Genomic DNA, 22,468 nt, shown 5'->3' with positions numbered 1-22,468 from the left:
TATAAGTACAAGTATAAGTATAAGTGTGAAGTACAGAGCGCCATCTTTAAGGAGGGATAAATACATATGAGTAAGTACAATTCACCCATCACATAGATCATCAGGCAAAAATCGTAACAAGTGACACAGGATTTCTCACAGAGAAGCATACATACCAGGGCACCTCCAAAGTCCACTTCTGGGTATCACCTTTTGGCTTCAATCTCTCACAAAGGCAAGGAGATATATAGATATATATATATATATCCCTCCACCTTATACTTCACTTATAATTGGTTTTTCTTGCTATTCCCCTGCCTCTAACTCCTTATCCAGAATAGATTTGGCATTTGGGGATACTTTGGCACTTCCATATATAAAGGAAATTGCCTGTAATGTCAGAGGTCTATCAGATCATTCTCCATTACATTTAAAATGTTGCTGTCATAATGATGGACCCACAAAACTAGGTTGGAAACTAAACCTAAATTGGCTTTTAATTCTGGATGAGGAAGTCAATCTTCAGGCACAACTCACGGAATATTTTTTATTTAATGAAACTAGTACCCCTATCTGTACTGTATGGGAAGCTATGAAAGCTTTCTTCAAAGGTATACTGATAAAATATATTGCGGTAAAAAAGCAAAAATGTCTGAGGTTAAATTTAATTTAACTAAGGCTGGAAGGGCTGTTTATTGAAAATGCTTCGGTACAAACAGGTGAGAAGTTGTATAAAGCGCAGAATTACTTACGACTCCACCTGTTGGAAGAAGCTAAGAATAGAAGGATTCTACAGAAGCAGGCCTTCTTTGCAGAAGGGGAATCCGTGGGAAATATGTTGTCAAAAATCTCAAAGGCTCAGGATCCCCCCTCCTATATTGTGTCGTTGAAATATCAACAGGGTTAAGTTGCAGATTTTGATACTGATATTCTCAGTGTATTACAAAGCTTTTACTCTTCTTTATATATGTCAGGTTCTAATTCATCTACTGATGAAATACTGGCCTTTCTGAGAGAGGCGGACATACCCAAATTATCTAGAGTGGATAGTGATATATTGGAACCCCCATTGTCGATAGAGGAGCTGGAGACTGCTGTGGCCTAAACTTCCAATAATAAAGCACTCAGAGTGGATGGTCTCCCCTCATAAATCTATACACTTTTTGCAAAGTTATTATTACCTAAACTATTAATGGTCTTTAATAATGCTCTGGAGATGGGAATACTTCCTTCCTCAATGAGAGAGGCAATAATTGTTGTTATACCCAAAAAAGATAAGGATCCACAGACTCCGGATTCATATAGACCCATCTCCTTATTATGTAGCGATGTTAAACTCCTTGCCAAAATACTTGCTGCCAGGTTAAATATAGTAATTAGTTCTATAATTCACCCTGACCAAACAGGTTTTATGCCTTCCAGATCTACCTCGATTAATATCCGAAGATTGTTTTGAGTCTCCAGGTTCTGTTGTACTCGGCTGGAGATAGGGCCATTTTCTCACTGGACGCTCAAAAAGCGTTTGATTGTGTGGAATGTCCCTATCTCTGGCTGGCCCCAAATTTATATCCTGGAAGTAATTATTATATGTTAATCTCTTGGCAAAAATAAGAGCCAATGGGGTACTGTCTGATGGTTTTCATTATATAGAGGAACTAGACAGGGGTGTCCATTATTCCCACTTTTATTTGATGAAGGCCAATATTCTAATAAGATTGCTATATATGCTGACGATGCTTTGATTTTTTTTAAATGATACGGAATCGTCCTTGAAAACTACTATCGACCTGACTACCCGACTTGGGGAACTTTCTGGTGTATGCATCAATTGGCAGAAATCCTTTTTGATGTTGTTAGATAAAAAGGCAGATTATGAATATGTTAATGAGTCCCTGTGTAAAATGTGTAAATCAAATAAAATATCTGGGTATTGAAGTTATGCCATCCATAACTTACTACATCAAGTTAAACTTGCTCCCCTGTCTAGATAGACTAAAACAAAATGTTATGTCCTGGAGTAAGTTACCAATATCTATTATTGGACGTATTAATTTGATAAAAATTGTTTATATTCCCCAATTAAATTATATATTACATAACTCGCCAGTTTGGATCCCACTAAAGTTTTTTCAGAGGATGCATTTTTAGTTTAGGGATTTAATATGGAACGGGCGAAAGCCGAAACTTAAATTAGAGAAGATGCAGAGACCAAAAGATGAAGGCGGATTGGCATTGCCAAATCCATAGCTATATTTTTCAGCCTAGTGTGAACATCTACTGGGGTGAGCAAGTAATGAAAATATAAATAGTAATGTTCAGGTGATATCATATTTGTTTTCATATGAGGGTATTGAGGCTCTACTGGAGAAAGGGGAATTTGCTAAAAGAAAAAAAATTACCCTGTATACTTGTTCATTGATTCAAAAAATATGGAATAAAGTAAAACAAGTTAGGAAAACATCTCTGATCACGGAGTATACATCATTGTGGGACAATCCAAAGTTAGGGGAAATTGAAAAGATAAAAGGGTTTGATATTTGGAGAAAGGCAGAGTCCTTCGGGTTAAGAATATATATAGGGATGGGATATTTAAAACTTTCAGTGAGCTACAACTGGACTATCAACTTCCCAGAAACAGTTTTTTCCAATATTTACAACTCAGACAAGCCTTGACGCTCAGGCAAAGATCATAAATCTTTCAATGAAAAAAGATGCTGCTTTAGACCTGATTGTAGAACCTATCAGACCCCCAAGATGTATTTCTAAAATGTATGGAATTCTGATTAAGTGCTTTCTGGAATCAATACCAGTCCCCAATTTTACAAAGTGGAAGGGGGAACTGGGATTTGAGGACGGACAGAGGACAGTGGGAAACAGTCCTTAGGGCAGTCTCTGCTCACTCTTTGGGAGAGGCAGGTCGCCTATCGCAAGTATATATTTTGTATAAGATCTATCAGACCCCCGTCTTCCTCCAAAAAATTGGTTGTCGTAATGATTCCAAATGTCCCCGCTCTCATCAAGAAGGGGCTGATTTACTACATATGCTCTGGGTCTGTTCGGTCTTGAAGGTATTCTGGCCCTCTGTATTACAGAGGATCGGTGATGTCTTTGAAACTAAAATACCAGAAGACCCCAAGATATATCTGTTGGAATATATGGATGATATACGGCTGGGACAAAATCTCAGAATAGCTGTGGGTAGAATTTTATATATTGCTAGAAAGATGATCGCTGAACAATGGAAAAGTGAAAAAGCCCCATCTGTTAAAGAACTCTGGACAAATGTAGATCTCTTACTTAAGAATGAAGAAGCTATTTATGTGAAGTGCAATAACATTGCTATCTATAAACAGATATGGTCAGAATGGTTGTCTAAAAGGTAATTTTAATTTTTTCCTTCTTTCTTTAAAATGTATATATATTTATATTACTTTTCTCCCCATCTGCAGAAAGACTTGGGTCGTGTGGGTGGGGGGATGAGGGGGGTTTTGTGGTATAAAATATAAATTAAGATAGGCATCCTATAAGCCCAGCTAACTATCTTTGTAAATGATTTATTTCTGCTTGAGAAGTATGCTTTGTTGTTTGCCTTTTTCTTTCTATTGTAATTGGATAACGTGAAGAAAAAGATAATTATATAGAATGGTATTAAAAGGGTACTCCACTGGAAACATTTATTTTATTTTTTTTTTAAATCAACTGGTGCCAGAAAGTTAAATAGATTTGTAAAATACTTCTATTTATAAATCTTAATCCTTCCAGTACTTATCAGCTGCTGTATGCTCCAGAGGAAGTTGTATTTCTTTTTGGAGTTCTTATCAGTCTGATCACAGTGCTCTCTGCTGACACCTCGGTCTGACTGGGGTGCCATGATAGAGATTGTAGGGGTTCCCAGTGGCAGTACCCCCGCAATCAGACATTTGATGCAACATGTGGAAAGGTAATGGGAGGTGCAGCAGGAGGGAGGATGACAGCAATGACAGGAGAAAAAGCAGGAGGGATGATGACAGGAGGTATAGCAGGAGGGAGGGTGACAGGAGGTAAAGCCTGGGTTTGACAGGCAGCACTGTAGGTGGCAACATTTGCCACCTGAGCAGAAGCAGGCTCACTCAAATTTTATTTGAAAGAAATGTATTTCAAAGGAAGGCTAGCTTCTTTATATACCTTTTTTTCTGAATTTCAATTTTATATTTATGAACAGTTCTGCTCCTGCCTAGTTTTTTGTATATGCTGAGAGCTGATTTCCCCTCACATGAAATGTACTGCTAAGAACAAGAAACAGATCGGTCAAAGTCCTCTCTGAACAGATTAGCAAGCTAAAGCCTATAATTGACCAGAATTGTTCACAGCTAAATAAATTATGAACATGAAAGAGGTTAATTTAACTTGAAAGGATATAGAAATACATAAACAGTATCTATTTTTATAATGCTAAGTTTCCACTTGTTTTTTTGGGGGGGCAAACTGCCCGCTGTGTTTTTTCTTAGCAGAGAGTTAATGGGGAATTTTAAAATGGCAAAATTATTTAGCGTTTTTAGGTTTGCCTTTTTTTTTTTCCTGACCTCAGCGCTTTGCTGTGATTTACCAGTTTTGCCAAATCACAGCATTGTGTTTTTTTTTAAGCAAACATAGATCCAGCATCAGAGGAAAGTAGTGATGCATAGCATCTCTACTTCCCTCCACAGTCATACAGTACTGTCCTGCAGAGATCGGGACTGAGCTGCGCCCACGGCTATACAGTCCTGAGCATAGCTGATGCGGAGCAGTATATATACGTTGTATATCTCCTGCCCAGAAAGAATATACAGTAAAACTGTGTGTACATCTCTGCATTACTGTAATCCCTTGCTGGGCTGTGCGCTATTAACTCTTTGTGGGGTATCCAGTATATACAGCCCCGAGGTGTGACCAAGCGGAAAAGAGCCCATCACTCCCGCAGCTTTCCACAAACTGCCAATGTTTATCTCCCTGCACTGCTTTATGTATCTTCAAAAAAAGAACCCTCCTTTATCACAAGGCTGAGTGCACCATTCTTTTTCTACTATATCCATCTTGCACCCCCTTGTTTTCGGTATAGCACTGAACAGCGCTACTAACTCCAGCACACACAGCCAACACCAGCGAAAAAGTTCCTCCTATATTCAACATTGCACTGAACAGCGCTAAATGTCACAGCTGATACAGCCAGCATCGGCATCAACTCCCCTGTGCCAGACAGCTTTGGTGCTTTGCATGTAACACTAGCCTAATAGTGATTCATTCAAGATATATACAATGCAAACGGAAAGTTTTCAGGCCCTTTCACTTTATTGACATTTTGTTATATTACAGCCTTATGATAAATTAAAATATAAAAAAAATCATGTCCCCCCCCCCCGATGATTGTACACTCATTACCCCATAATGACAACAAAATGAAAATAGAATTTTAAAACAGAAGTAAAAACAAAAATTTCACCACTGACAATGCATGTTAAAGCAAATACCAATCCGTGAGTAAGAAAAAACTGCCTGTAGAGAGAGACAGGATTGTATAAAGGCACAGATCTGAAGAAGGGTTCAAAAAAAGATTCTCAAGAGCACAATTAGCTCCATAATTCTTAAGTGGAAGAAATTTGGAACAACCAGGAGCCTTCCTTCGGTTGGCCGCACCAGGAAACTAAGTAATCAGGGGAGAAGGGCCTTGTTAAGAGAGGTGACCAAGAAGCTAATGGTCACTCTGGTTGAGCTGGAAAGATCCTGTGTGCAGATGGGAGAATCTTCCAGAAAGTAATCAATGACTGCAGCACTATCTAGGCTTCCACTTGTTTTTTTTCCTTTGCATTTTTTTTCACATGTCAAAACGTCATAAAAATGCAACATCATTTAGTGTTTTTTTTTTCTTTTATTTTTATGGTGTTTTTCCACGTGTGTGGAAATGCCAGTTTTCACCCTGTGGCAGTTTTTCACTGCTTTTAGAGTACCACTTTGTCGGTCGAATGCAGAGCATGGAAGTAGTGAAGCAAAGCATCACTGCTTAAGTCCACTGGCCATACATCAGTGTATACTGTCCCTTCTGCGAGCAGGGATGAGCTGTCCCCACGGCTATAAATTCTTGCTGGGCAGGAGGCTGTATAATCATGAGCACAGCACATCCTTGCTGACAGCAGGGACAGTGTACACCAGTGATTCCAAACTGGGGTGCTTCAGTGGGCCTACTGGATGCATTTAAAAAAATTGCTTCCGCCATCGAGGAGTCGATGAACAGATGACAGGTGGGAAGCATTATGGCAGCCTTCAACCAACATCAGTCTATTAACAGCGAGCCAACAGATCACAGGTAATTTTGGTGTTGGGAAGCGGGGATGTGAATGAAGGCAACAGCAGAGGTGAGGGTGAATGGAGGCAATAGCTGTGGGGGGGGGGTGAATGGAGGCAATAGCGGAGGAGTGAAAGGAGGCAAAGGGGGGGCGAATGAAGGCAATATCAGGGCGGGTGAATGAAGGCAATAGCGGGGGAAGAGAATGGAGACAATAGCGGGGGGAGGTGAATAGAGGCAATAGTGCTGGGTGACTCTGTGTGTTAGGGATTGTGTGTGTTAGGAAGGCTGGAGGCCTTTGAGTGGAGCTGTGTGTGGGAAAGACTGGAGGCATTTGTGGGAGGCTGGAGGCATTGTGTGCAGGGTGGAGGCTGGAGGCATTGTGTGTGTGGGAGAGGCTGGAAGCATTGTTTGCGTGGGAGAGGCTGGAGACATTTGGGGGAGGATGGAAGCATTGTGTGTGAGAGACTGGAGGAGGCTGGAGGCATTGTGTGTGCGAGAGGCTGGAGACATTTGGGGGAGGCTGGAGGCATTGTGTGTGTGGGAGAGGCTGGAGGCATTGTGTGTGGGGGAGAGGTTGGAGGCATATTGGGGAAGGCATTGTGTGTGTGAGGCTGGAGGCAGTGTGCGAGTGTATGCGAGAGAGAGAGACCAGAGGCATTGTGTGGGTGTGAGGCTGGAGATAGTGTGTGTTAGGTTGGAGGCATTGTGTGTGAGGCTGGAGATATTACGTGTGGGAGAGGCTGGGGGTATTGTGTGTGGGAAAGGCTGGAGGCATTGTGTGTGTTGCTGTAGGCATTGTATGTATGTACATATGTGTGTGGCTGGAAGCATTGTGTGTGTAGGAAAGTCTGGAGGCATTGTATGCATGTGGGAGAGGCTGGAGGTATTGTGTGTGGAAGATGCTGGAGGCATTGTCTGTGTGTGTGACGCTTTAGACATTTGGTGGAGGCTGGAGGCATTGTATGTGTGTGGGAGTCTTAGGGATATTATCTGTGTGTGTGAGGCTGGATGTATTGTATGGGAGAGGCTGGAGGCATTGTGTGTGGGAGAGGCTAAAGGCATTGTGTGTGGGAGAGACTAAAGGCATTGTGTGTGTAGGAGAGGTTGGAGGCATTTTGTGCATGTGAGAGAAAGGCTAAAGGCATTTGAAGGAGGATGGAGGCTGGAGGCATTGTGTGTGTGAGAGGCTGGAGGCATTTGAGGGAAGCTGGAGGTCTTGTGTGTATGTGGGAGTGGCTGAAGGCATTGTGTGTGGGAAAAGCTGGAGAAATTTGCTGGAAGGATGGAAGCATTGTGTGTGTGTGTATGCGCGCGTGCAAGAAATAGAAGCTGGAGGCATTGTGTGCGTGGGGGGGATGCTAGAGGCATTGTGTGGGTGTGGGTGTGTGTGTGTGAGAGAGAGAGAGGCTGGAGATATTCCAGAGAGGCTGGGGGCAGTGTGTGTGTAGGAGAAGCTGGAGACATTGTGTGTGTGGAAGAGGCTAGAGGCATATTGTGAGAGAGAGAGAGAGAGGCTGGAGGCAGTGTGTGTAGGAAGCTAGAGACATTATGTGTGTTTGGGAAAGCCTGGAGGAATTTGGGGGAGGCTGGAGGCATTGTGTGTGGGAGAGGCTGTAGGAGTTGTGTGTGTGTGTGTGTGTGTGTGTGTGGCTGGAGGCATTTGGGGGAGGCTGGAGACATCATGTGTGTGGGGGAGAGTTAAGAGGCTGAAGGAATTTGGAGGAGGCTTAAGGCATTGCATGTGGGGGGTGCGTGAAACTGGAGGCATTTGTGGGTAAAAGGGGAGGATGATGCTGGAAAAGTGCAGAGCCTAATATGTTCATTTAGCAGGTTCTGCACTGAAGAGTTGTGGCTGAAAGAAATCATCATGATGGCCCAGGGCAGATGGGGGAAAAACAGGGAAAAGTGAATGACTTCGATCGGAGAAGACGTCATCTGTAAGTCCCTGAATAAAGCAGCACTGTAATCTACATAGTCAACAGATATATAGGTATTGTAAATTGCTTTCTTTTAGCCATTTTTTGTTATTAGGTGCCCCGCAAAAAAAACAAAAATTTGGAGGGGTGCCCCAACCCGATAAAGGTTAGAAACCACTGGTATACACCGATGTATACTGTATGGTAGGCAGAGGTAAGTAGTGATGCCATGCATCATTACTTCCCTTTGATGCTGAAACTATGGTGTTTTGGCATTGGAAAATGTCATTGTCTCAGCATGCTGCGATTTACTGCCACTGAGACCAAAATTGAGGGGAAAAACGCCAAGCCTAAAAATGCACAATGCATTTGGCATGTGGCAGTTCTGGCATCAACCCAGTGAAAACTTAGCTTGACAAAGTGGCTGGAAAGAAGCCTATCCTCACTAGAATACACATGAAACCAAAATTTATGTTTTTAGCCTAAGCATCATGTCTTGGGGCAACCAGGCACTGTTCATCACCTGCCCAATATCATGCCTACAGAAAAGCATGATAATGGCAGCATCATGCTGTGGGGGGGATTTTTAGCAGCTGGGCCAGGGTAACTGGGGCAAAATACAGAGATATTCTTAGTGAAAAATGTATCCATATAGCTCTGGACCTCAGACTGGGCCGAACCTTCCAACAAGACAATTACACTAGGCACACTCCATGAATGTCCTTAAATAACCAGGCCAGAGCCCTGACATGAACCCAATTGAACATCTCTAGAGAGACCTTGACCCCTTAAAGGGGTACTCCGGTGAAAACCTTTTTTCTTTTAAATCAACTGGTGCCAGAAAGTTAAACATATTTGTAAATTACTTCTATTAAAAAATCTTAATCCTTCCAGTACTTATTAGCTGCTGAATGCTACAGAGGAAATTCCTTTCTTTTTGGAACACTGATGACATCACGAGCACAGTGCTCTCTGCTGACATCTCTGTCCATTTTAGCAACCGTGCATAGCAGATGAATGCTAAGGGCAGCATGGTTGCTCAGTGGTTAGCACTGCTGCCTTGCAGTGCTGGGGCCTTGGGTTCAAATCTCATTAAGGACAACAATAAATAATGACTTATTATTATTATAATAACGTCAGCAAAGAGCACTGTGCTCGTGATGTCATCAGAGAGCATTCCAAAAAGAAAATAATTTCCTCTGTAATATTCAGCAGCTAATAAGTACAGGAAGGATTAAGATTAATAGAAGTAATTTACAAATCTGTTTAACTTTCCGGAGCCAGTTGATTTAAAAGAAAAAAGGTTTTCACCGGAGTACCCCTTTAAGGACGCAGCCTGTTTTTACTTCAATAACCGGGACCAATTTTTCAAATCTGGCATGAGTCTCTTAACGCCTCTGACCTGCTTTTGCTTAGCAACGCGAATCTGAGATAGTTTTTTCCTGTCAAAGGGGCTGTCTTTTAGTTTTTCCTTTTCAAAAAATGTTCACTTTGTCATTGCCTTTTTTTAATTACTTTATGTTGTGATAGTTGTTAATTCTTTAAAGCATTCTCCCCCCCCCCCCCCCCCCATTAAAAGAACAAGGTGGCATTCTACACTGCTCAAAAAAATAAAGGGAAAACTTAGACAACACACTGTAACTCCAAGTCAATCACACTACTGTGAAATCACACTGTCCACTCAGGAAGCAACACTGATTGACAACCAATTTCACATGCTGTTGTGCAAATGGAACAGACAACAAGTGGAAATTATAGGCAATTAGCAAGACACCCCCAATAAAGGAGTGGTCCTTCAGGTGGTGACCACGGACCACTTCTCAGTTCCTATGCTTCCTGGCTGATGTTTTGGTCACTTTTGAATGCTGGCAATGCTTTCACTCTAGTGGTAGCATGAGACGGAGTCTACAACCCACACAAGTGGCTCAGATAGTGCAGCTCATCCAGGATGGAACATCAATGCGAGCTGTAGCAAGAAGGTTTGCTGTGTCTGTCAGCTTAGTGCATGAGGCACTACTAGGAGACAGACCAGTACATCAGGAGACATTGAGGAGGCCGTAGGAGGGCAACATCCCAGCAGCAGGACCGCTACCTCCACCTTTGTGCAAGGAGGAGCAGGAGGAGCACTGCCAGAGCCCTGCAAAATGACCTCCAGCAGGTCACAAATGTGCATATGTCCACTCAAACGGTCAGAAACAGACTCCATGAGGGTGGTATGAGGGCCCGACTTCCACAGGTGTGGGTTGTGCAGGACATTTGGCATTTGCAAGAGAACACCAAGATTGGCAAATTCACCACTGGCGCCCTGTGCTCTTCACAGATGAAAGCAGGTTCACACTGAGCACATGAGGGTGGTTATAAGGGCCCGACGTCCACAGTTGGGGGTTGTGCTTACTGCCCAACACCGTGCAGGACGTTTGGCATTTGCCAGAGAACACCAAGATTGGCAAATTCACCACTGGTGCCCTGTGCTCTTCACACATGAAAGCAGGTTCACACTGAGCACATGTGACAGACACGACAGAGTCTGGAGATACCGTGAAGAATGTTCTGCTGCCTGCAACATCCTCCAGCATGACCGGTTTGGCGGTGGATCAGTAATGGTGTGGGGTGGCATTTCATTGGGGGGGCCGCACAGCCCTCCATGTGCTTGCCAGAGGTAGCCTGACTGCAATTAGGTGCCGAGACCCCTTGTGAGACCATATGCTGGTGCAGTTGGCCCTGGGTTCCTCCTAATGCAAGACAATGCTAGACCTCATGTGGCTGGATTGTGTCAGCAACATTCACCAATGCCACATTGCACCACAGACTGTCCAGGAGTTGGCGGATGCTTTAGTCCAGGTCTGGGAGGACATCCCTCAGGAGACCATCCACCACCTCATTAGGAGCATGCCCAGGCATTGTAGGGAGGTCATATGAGCACGTGGAGGCCACACACACTACTGAGCCTCATTTTGACTTGTTTTAAGGACTTTACATCAAAGTCTGATCAGCGTGTAGTGTGCTTTTCCACTTTAATTTTGAGTGTGACTCCATATCCAGCCCTCCATGGGTTGATAAATTTGATTTCCATTGATAATTTGTGTGATTTTGTTGTCAGCACATTCAACTACGTAAAGACAAAGGTATTTTATACCATTAGTTGATTCATTCAGATGTAGGATGTGTTCTCTTAGTATTCCCTTTATTTTTTTGAGCAGTGTATTTTAAATGTGGAGGAGCATATTGGTGACATGTTTGTCATAGAGAACTTGATGTTTAACTTGTTGAGCCATAGTGTTATGAAATTCCTGAATAATATACCCGGTAGAAAACTATCTGCCCCAATTATTATCATTAGGGGACCTATTATGATGGGGACAGTATGGGGAGCCCACTACTATATGGGAGCAATGTGAGGGGCCCACTGCTATATGGGGGCAATGTGATGAAACTGAAGAAATTACACTGCTGCAATGTAGTGAGTGCACAGCCTGTAAAACAGTGTTTAATGTTGCTCTCCCTACAAAATATCTCCACACACAGCAAATATTGTCTAGTGAAAAAGTCCAAATTAGCCATTTCCCTTCCCCAATGTCATATGAATCATTAGTGTTAGGTCTTAGCTGTGAATAGGGAGCAGGTGTGTTAAATTTCATGTAATCACGCTTCATACCCTTTAAAATTAGTCACTGGAAGTTCAACATGGCACCTCATTGCAAAGAACTCTCTGAGGATCTGAAAAAAAGAATTGTTGCTTTACATGAAGATGGTCTAGGCCAGGAATAGGCAACCTTCGGCACTGCAGATGTTTTGGACTACATCTCCCATGATGCTTTGGCAGTATTTTGGCTGTAAGGGCATCATGGGAGATGTAGTCCAAAACATATGCAGTGCTGAAGGTTGCCTATGCCTGGCCTAGGCTATGAAAAGTTTTCCAAATGCATGAAACTGAGCTGCAGCACATTGGGCAGTGTTGTGTGCACAAGCTAAGTGTTACTTCCAAAGGTTGAATTTGGGAAATAGATGCATGAGTGCTGCCAGCATTGCTGAAGAGGTTGAGGGAGGGGGGGGGGGGGGGGGGTCAGCCTGTCAGTGCTCAGACTATATGCTGCACATTGCATTAAATTGGTCTGCATGGCTGTACAGTCAAGCATTGTGGTAAGAGTGTCATGTTCTAGGCCTGCATGAGTGCTGCTGGCCCTAGGGAGCTACAGTTCATTGAGGGAACCATGAGTGCCCACATGCACTGCGACATACTGAAGCAGAGCATCAGAGGCGGCTCTAGACTTTTTGAGGCCTTAGGCGAAAATAAATCTGAAGCCCCCCAAGCACGATAAAAAATTTAAAAAAAAAGTAAGCAGGCGATATAAAAATTAACTATATAAATTGCATTTTTTAAGGCAAACTTTAACCCCTTAACGACGCAGGATGTATATTTACGTCCTGCGCCGGCTCCCGCGATATGATGCGGGATCGCGCCGCGATCCCGCATCATATCGCGTCGGTCCCGGCGCTAATCAACGGCCGGGACCCGCGGCTAATACCACACATCGCCGCGATCGGCGATGTGCGGTATTAACCCTTTAGAAGCGGCGGTCAAAGCTGACCGCCGCTTCTAAAGTGAAACTGAAAGTATCCCGGCTGCTCAGTCAGGCTGTTCGGGACCGCCGCGGTGAAATCGCGGCGTCCCGAACAGCTGATCGGACACCGGGAGGGCTCTTACCTGCCTCCTCGGTGTCCGATCGACGAATGACTGCTCCGTGCCTGAGATCCAGGCAGGAGCAGTCAAGCGCCGATAATGCTGATCACAGGCGTGTTAATACACGCCTGTGATCAGGATGAGAGATCAGTGTGTGCAGTGTTATAGGTCCCTATGGGACCTATAACACTGCAAAAAAAAAGTAAAAAAAAAGTGTTAATAAAGGTCATTTAACCCCTTCCCTAATAAAAGTTTGAATCACCCCCCTTTTCCCATAAAAAAAATAAAACTGTGTAAAAAAATAAATAAATAAACATATGTGGTATCGCCGCGTGTGTAAATGTCCGAACTATAAAAATATATCATTAATTAAGCCATACGGTCAATGGCGTACGCGCAAAAAAATTCCAAAGTCCAAAAAAGCGTATTTTGGTAACTTTTTATAACATTAAAAAATGAATAAAAAGTGATCAAAAAGTCAGATCAAAACAAAAATCATACCAATAAAAACTTCAGATCACGGCGCAAAAAATGAGTCCTCATACCGCCCCGTACGTGGAAAAATAAAAAAGTTATAGGGGTCAGAAGATGACATTTTTAAACGTATAAATTTTCCTGCATGTAGTTATGATTTTTTCCAGAAGTGCGACAAAATCAAACCTATATAAGTAGGGTATCATTTTAACCGTATGGACCTACAGAATAAAGATAAGGCATAATTTTTACCGAAATATGCACTGCGTAGAAACGGAAGCCCCCAAAAGTTACAAAAGGGCGTTTTTTTTTCCGATTTTGTCGCACAATGATTTTTTTTCCGTTTCGCCGTGCATTTTTGGGTAAAATGACTAATGCAAAGTAGAATTGGCGACGCAAAAAATAAGCCATAATATGGATTTTTAGGTGGAAAATTGAAAGGGTTATGATTTTTAAAAGGTAAGGAGGAAAAAACGAAAGTGCAAAAACGGAAAAATCCTGAGTCCTTAAGGGGTTAATATATATGATAGCTTCGCTATTCACAGCTCTTGAAATCTTATTTTCTAATTCCATTATTCTACAAAATAGCTATACGCAAACATTGGGTATAGATTAAAAAAAAATTGTGTCTGACTACTCAGTTATTCTTGTTGGTGTCTCCTAAAACTGAAATAAAGTTGTCAACAGGGTATTCAAAGAACACTATAGAATCAGGAACACAAATGTGTATTCCTGACCCTATAGTGGCACCCCAAATCCCCTTTAAATTTTTAAAAAAGGTACCTTAATTCTAGAGTTGCACAAGTCCGCCAGCGCTGGATGCACCAATTTGGCTGACATAATCTAAATTGATGATCTCAGTCAATCACAGTGCTTTCCCATAGGAAAGCATTGGATTGGCTTAAAACTTCAATTCTGATGTCAGTCAAGGAGACAACTTTTTATTGCTCTCCTTCCCTTTTCTTTGCTCTCCTTTCCCTTTCTCGGCCGCACAAAGATATCAGTGACTACAGCACTGATGGGACATAGTCAGGAGAATACACAACTATATAAGTGACTAACAGTCAGGGCCGGACAGACAAAACACAGGCCCAAGCATTTAAGAATAAGCAGACCATTTTTCTAGTGGGGGTCATACTGCTGGGACCCCCACCAATCACCTTGGTTCCAGTTGCTCTCCAGCTGTTATAAAGCTATAACTCCCATCATGTCTGGAGAACCTCAGGCATTATGGAAGTTGTAGCTTAGCAACAGCTGGAGAGCCACAGATTAGGGTACATCGTCACCTATAATCACTGCAGAACTAACAAGTGACTCCAGCTCTGATGGGACAGTCAGGAGAATACACAGTGATATCAGTGACCTGAGTGACGTCTTCTCTGTTGTCTTTTCTTTTCTTCTTCATCTGGTTCAGACGTCAGGACTTCTTCCAGCTCCATCTTCTCTGCAGAGTCTGACACCCGGACATCATAGGTTCTCACTTTGTCAGTAGATCCTAGTCCTCTGTATGAAGAAAATAATCATTATTATTCTGCTAAATACTGTACCCCCTGAATATAATACTGCCACACACTGTATCCCCTGAATATAATACTGCAAACCACTGTATCCCCTGAACATAAAATTACCATCCACTGTACCCCCTTAATATAATACTGCCACCTACTGTACCCCCTGAATATTATACTGCCACACACTGTACCCCCTGAATATAATACTGCCACACACTGTACCCCCTGAATATAATACTGCCACCCACTGTACCCCCTTAATATAATACTGCCACCTACTGTCCCCCTAAATATAATACTGCCACCCACTGTACCCCTGAATACAATACTGCCTCCTACTATACCCCCTAAATATAATACTGCCACACTCTGTACTCTCTGAATATAATACTGCCACACACTTTGCTCTCTGAATATTATACTGCCACATACTTTACCCTTTGAATACAATCCTGCCACACACTGTACTCTCTGAATATAATAGTGCCACACTGTGCCCATGAATGTAATGCTGCCACCCACTGTACCCCTGAATATAAACCCTCAAAAATAACCATGCTATATACGCTGTACCCTTTGAATATAACTCACATATGCCACACACTACCTTCCAAATATAATAATCCCTTCATAATAATAATACTAATACTGTTACACACTGTTTCTTCTCAGTTTATCTGAATCACACCTGTCCTCTTTCAGACCCCTCTGTCCTCCTCCAACCCCTCTGTCCTCCTTCTGGCTCCTCTGTTCCAACCCCCCTCCCCCCAGACCCATAAGTCCTCCTACATGCTCCTCTTCCCCCTCCCTAGACCACTAAGTCCTCTCCAGGCTCCTCTGCCCCCTCCCCAGACCCCCCAAATTCTGCTCTAGGCTCCCCTGACAAACTCTCCAGACCCCAAAGTCCCAATCACCTCCTGGCCCCCCACATGAACAGAATATGCATTTATATTTGCGAATATTTAGCCCTCCCTTCATTAATGGTATAGAGAACTGTGACTAGTGCATCAACTCTGTGATTTTTTGCCCATTAAACCAATAGCCTAATTGTGGTCTATGGGGATCTCACTGCATGTAAGATAAGCAGGACTGTCTCGGCAGCACAGTGGGATGGGAGACCGTCACTGGGTCGAGTCCCAGGGTGGACAGAGTGTTACAGTGTTGTGGTTAAACTTTACTTTCCTGGAAAAGCTGTTGAGTTGCCCATAGCAACCAATCAAATTGCTTCCTTCATTTTTCAGAGGCTTTTTCAAAAATGAAAGAAGCAATCTGATTGGTTGCTATGGGCAACTCAGAAACTTTTCCTCTGGACAGGTTTTGATAAATCTCCCTCTATGGGGGAGATTCATCAAGACCAGTGTAGAGGAAGAGTTGTGCAGTTGCCCATAGCAACCAATCAGATTGCTTCTTTCATTTTTCACAATGCCTCTGAAAAAATGAAAGAAGTGATCTGATTGGTTGCTATGGGCAACTGCACAACTCTTCCTCTACACTGGTTTTGATGAATCTCCCCCATAGAGGGAGATCTATCAAAACCAGTCCAGAGGAAACGTTTCTGAGTTGCCCATAGCAACCAATCAGATTACTTCCTTAATTTTTCAGAGGCTTTTTCAAAAATGAAAGAAGCGATCTGATTGGTTGCTATGGGCAACTCAGCAGCTTTTCCCCATAGACCACAATGGGCCTACTGGTTTCAATGGGCAAAAAATCACAGAGTTAATGCACTAGTCACAGTTCTCTATACCATTAAAGGGGTACTCCGGTGAAAACCTTTTTTCTTTTACATCAACTGGCTCTGGAAAGTTAAACAGATTTGTAAATTACTTCTATTAAAAAATCTTAATCCTTCCAGTACTTATTAGCTTCTGAATACTACAGAGGAAATTCTTTTCTTTTTGGAATGCTCTCTGATGACATCACGAGCACAGTGCTCTCTGCTGACGTTATTATTATAATAATAAAAATAAGCTTTTATTTATTTATTGTTGTCCTTAGTGGGATTTGAACCCTCTCCAGCTCCACTATATCTTTCTTGTACATTGGTGCCCAGAACTGTACACAGTATTCTATGTGAGGTCTGACTAGTGATTTGTACAGCGGTAGAATTATTCCTTGTCGTCGGCATCTATGCCCCTATTGATGCACCCCATGATTTTATTAGCCTTGGCAGCAGCTGCCCGACACTGGTCACTACAGCTGAATTTACTGTTAACTAAGACTCCTAAGTCCTTTTCCATGTCAGTCGTCCCAAGTGTTCTCCCATTTAATATATAATCCCAGCTCGAATTTTTCTTCCCCATGTGCATTACCTTACATTTATCAGTGTTGAATCTTATCTGCCACATCCCAGCCCAAACCTCCAACCTATCCAGATCCATTTGTAACAGTGCACTGTCCTCTATAGTGTTTACAGCTTTACAGAGTTTAGTGTCATCTGCTACTTTATGCTACTTTACTATTCAACCCCTCTGCAAGGTCATTCATGAATATATTAAAAAGGACAGGACCCAAGACGGACCCCTGTGGTACCCCAATCAGAATAAGTACCAATAATAACCACTCCTATCATTGACCCAGTTACTTACCCACTTGCACACATTCTCCCCGAGGCCAAACCTTCTCATTTTATGCACCAAATTTTATGTGGAATCGTATCAAATGCTTTGGAAAAATCCAGATATACGACATCCAGCGATTGCCCCTGGTCCAGTCTGGTGCTCACTTCCTAATAAAAGCTGATCAGGTTAGTTTGACAGGATCAATCCCTCATAAATCCATGCTGATACAGGGTCATACATTTATTTTTATCAAGATATTCCAAAAGAGCATCTCTTAGGAAACTCTCAAACAATTTACATACAACTGAGGTTAAACTAATAGGTCTATAATTCCCGGGGTCACCTTTTGACGCCTTCTTAAATATTGGCACCACATTTGACATGCTCCAGTCCTGGGTAACAGTCCCTGTCACTATAGAGTCCCTGAATATTAAAAATAGGGGTCTGTCTATTACATTACTTAATTCCTTTAGAACATGGGAGTGAATGCCATCTGGACCTGGTGATTTGTCTATTTTGATTTTTGTAGGTGGCACTGTACTTCTTCCTGGGTTAGAAAGGTGACCTGTACTGGGGAGTTTACCTTATCACACTGTATTTCACCTGGCATTTCATTTTCCTCGGTGAATACAGTGGAGAAGAATTTGTTTAGAATTTTTGCTTTTTCCTGATCCCCGTTTATAATTTCTTCCTCATCATTTTTTAAAGGGCCAACACTTTCATTTTTGACCTTTTTGCTATTTATATAATTAACCTCTTCAGGACACAGGGCGTATGGATACGCCCTGCATTCCGAGTCCTTAAGGACCGAGGGCGTATCCATACGCCCTTGGGAAATCCGGTTCCCACCGCTAGCCGGTTGGGGACCGGAGCCGGATGCCTGCTGAAATCATTAAGCAGGGACCCTGGCACATCGCCCAGGGGGGTCCTGAGACCCCCCCATGTCGGCGATCGGAGAAAATCGCATGTCAATTCAGACATGCGATTTTCTCCAATTCCGGGCTGATCGGTTCTCTAGTGACCCGATCACCCAGAAAATAGGGCTGATCGGAGCTGTCAGCAACAGCCCCGATCAGCCTAAAGGATAGGAGTGAGGTCGCAAAGCTGCGATCTACTCCTATCCCCTGGCATTAGTCAGAACGGAGTTCTGACCAATGGCAGCGCAGGACAGGGGGTTGCCATGGCAACCCCCGTTCTGCCCGCCCCTGGATGTCGAGGGGCTCTGGGAAGAAGATGGAGGCTGTCCCTGCTGGAGAAGATGTCTGGGGACCTGGGATCTTCGCTGGAGCCTGCTGGAGCCTGATCAGGTAGGGAATCGACAGTGGGGGGGGGGGTCAATTGAAAGTGAAAGTAAATCGATCTTTACTGTGGCAACCACTAGGGGGGCCAAACTGCAACTCCCAGCATGCCCAGACAGCCGAAGGCTGTCTGGGCATGCTGGGAGTTGTAGTTTTGCAACATCTGGAGGGTCACAGTTTGGAGACCACTGTTACAGTGGTGCCCAAACAGTAGCCCTCCAGATGTTGCCAAACTACAACTCTCAGCATGCCTCGACTGCCCAGGCATGCTGGGAGTTGTAGTTCTATAACATCTGTCCCTTCAGATTTAGCAATTTTCATGACATTTTTGAAAATTGCTGCTCTACTTTGAAGCTCTCTAATTTTTTCAAAAAGCAAAAGTATGTCCATTTTATGATGCCAACATAAAGTGGACATATTGTGTTTGTGAAGAAAAATAAAATTTATTTGGAATATCCATTTTCCTTACAATTAGAGAGCTTCAAAGTTAGAAAAATGCAAAATTTTCAAAATTTTCATGAAATTTTGGGATTTTTCACCAAAAAAGGATGCAATTAACGCCGAAAATTTACCACCAAAATAAAGTAGAATATGTCACGAAAAAACAATCTCAGAATCAGAATATTCGGTAAAAGCGTTTTCGCGTTATTAATTCGTAAAGTGATGGTGGTCATAATTGCGAAAAAGGGCTCAGTCCTTAAGGTGAAAAAGGGATGCGTCCTTAAGGGGTTAAAGAACATTTTGGGGTTAGTTATACTCTCTTTGGCAATGAGTCTTTCTGTCTCTATTTTTACGGCTTTTATCTGTTTTTTACATATTTCACATTTTTCTCTATAGCTTTTTAATGCTTCTTCACTGCTGTCCTGTTTTAGTAATTGAAATGCTTTATTTTTGTCATTTATTGCCCCCTTAACATTTTTATTCATCCATATTGGTTTTCTTTTATTTCTGACCCTTTTATTCCCATAAAGTATATACATCTTACAGTGAAAATTTAAGATATTTTTAAGTCTCCCATTTAGTGTCAGTATTGTTCTTTTTGAGGACATTATCCCATTTTATATTGTTAAGGGCTTCTCTGAGTTGATCGAACTTTGCCTTCCGAAAGTTCATTGTTTTTGTGGCCCCTCGAGAGATTCCCTTATTGAAGAACAATTTATAATGTATTAAATTATGATCACTATTTCCTAGGTGTCCATCTACTTGCACATTAATTACTCTGTCAGGTACGTTGGTAAATATTAAGTCTAGTAGGGCGCCCCCTCTGGTCGGGCCCTGCACCATTTGGGACAGATATTTGTCTTTAGCTATAGTCAGAAACCTGTTTCCTTTAAAGTCGAAGTCGGCCCAGTTCTCCATGAACCCAAACCCCTCCTTCCTACACCAGCTTCTGAGCCACTTGTTTACCTCCCTAATCTCCCGCTGCCTCTCTGGTGTGGCTCGTGGTACAGGTAATATTTCAGAAAATACTACCTTGGAGGTTCTTGCCTTAAGCTTGCAGCCTAAGTCCCTGAAATCATTTTTAAGGACACTCCATCTACCTCTTACTTTGTCATTGGTGCCAATATGTACCATGACTGCTGGGTCTTCTCCAGCCCCACCCAGCAACCTGTCATCCCGATCCGCGATGTGCGAAACTCGAGCGCCAGGAAGACAACACACTGTTCGGCGATCCCGGTCTTTGTGACAGATCGCCCTGTCTGTCCCCCTAATAATTGAGTCCCCCACTACCAGTACCTGTCTGGCCTGCCCTGCTCTCCTCCCTCCCTCCTTACTGGAGCAGACACCCCCCTGGCGGTCAGAGGCAGAGTCCTGCTGCAGTACTGCTAGCTCTGAAATGGCATCCCCCTCATCTGCCAACCGGGCAAACTTGTTGGGGTGTGCCAGTTCAGAACTAGCCTCCCTGACACTTTTCCCTCTACCTCGTTTTCTAACTGTAACCCAGCTAACTGCCTGACTGTCCTGCACCTCTGTCCCACTATCCTCCCCCACCTCTACCCCAAAGAATACCTGCTCAGTGAGCAGAAGACTCCTCTCCGTGTTGTCAATGCATCTCAGTGTTGCCAGTTGCTTCTCTAGATCCAGGATCTGGGCTTCCAAATGAGCAACTCGCACACATCTTGCACAACAATATGCACCCTCAAACTGTTGTTCAAGGATTGCATATTTTGTGCAAGATGCACACTGGACTGCCTTTTACAACATGGAGGTCATACTAGATTTGGGGATAGCAAAAATTTACAGAAAAGAAAAGAAAATCAAATATTTCAATTTAAACTTCCTGAATGTAAAGTCCATTAATTTTAAGTCCCCTCACTTTTATACTCACTCACTTGTATGCTTCACACTCTTGTATACAGACAAACAATCGCTAGCTCAACATAGTGTACTTGCTTTATATTTATCACATCCACAACCACCTCTCTTCCACTGCCTGGAAGTGAATTCACTTTAGTGAAACATTTTTATTTTTTTTCATTTACATATCCGAATTTAACGAAAAGTCGTCAAAGACCTGTGGGGTGTTAAGGCTCACTGGACCCCTTGGTACGTGCCTTGAGGGGTGTCGTTTCCAAAATGGTATGCCATGTGGGGATTTTCTGCTGTTCTGGCACCATAGGTGCTTCCTAATTGTTGCTCCTTCCCTTCTGAGCCCTCTACTGCACCCGACGAACACTTGACATACACATATGAGGCATTTCCTTACTCTAGAGAAATTGGGTTACAAATTTTGGGGGGATTTTTCTCCTATTACCCCTTATAAAAATTCAAAAACTGGGTCTACAAGAACATGCGAGTGTAAAAAATGGAGATTTTGAATTTCCTCCTTCACTTTGCTGCTATTCCTGTGAACACCTAAAGGGTTAACACACTTACCCAAATGTCATTTTGAATACTTTGAGGGGTGCAGTTTTTATAATGGGGTCATTTATGGGGTATTTCTAACACGAAGGCCCTTCAAATCCACTTCAAAACTGAACTGGTCCCTGAAAAAGTCCAATTTAGAAAATTTTGTGAAAAATTGGAAAATTGCTGCTCAACTTTAAAGCCCTCTGATGTCTTCCAAAAGTAAAAACCTGTCAACTTTATGACGAAAATATAAAGTAGGCATATATGTATCTGTGAATCAATATATAATTTATTTGGAATGTCTGTTTTTGTTACAAGCATAGAGTTTCAAAGTTAGAAAAATGCTAAATTTTCAATTTTTCCATCAAATTTTGGAATTTTTCAGCAAGAAATGATGCAAGCCTCAACAAAAATTTACCACTAACATGAAGTAGAATATGTCACGAAAAAAACAATCTCAAAATCAGAATTAAAAGTAAAAGCATCCCAGAGTTATTAATGCTTAAAGTGACAGTGGTCAGATGTGCAAAAAATGGCCGGGTCCTTAAGGTGAAAATGGGCTGGTTCCTTAAGGGGTTAAACCCCACTGGCATTTGACAGATCTTTGGAACAGTGGGCTGTGCAAATGAAAAATGTTCATTTGACTGACCACTGCTCAAAAAAATCTATCAGACACCTGTGAGATGTAAATGCTCACTGCACCTCTTATTAGGGGTGTAGTTTCCAAAATGGGGTCACATGTGGGGGGGGGGTTCACTGTTCTGGCACCATGGAGGCCTAAACGCACATGGCCTTCAATTTCAGCTAGATTCTCTCTCCAAAAGCTCAATGGTGCTCCTTCTCTTCTGAGCCCTGTAGTTCACCTGAAGAGCACTTTACATCCACATGTGGGGTATTTTC

Source organism: Hyla sarda, chromosome 3, assembly GCF_029499605.1.
Source record: "Hyla sarda isolate aHylSar1 chromosome 3, aHylSar1.hap1, whole genome shotgun sequence".
NCBI lineage: Eukaryota > Metazoa > Chordata > Amphibia > Anura > Hylidae > Hyla > Hyla sarda.
Note: the sequence above shows the minus strand (reverse complement) of the source record.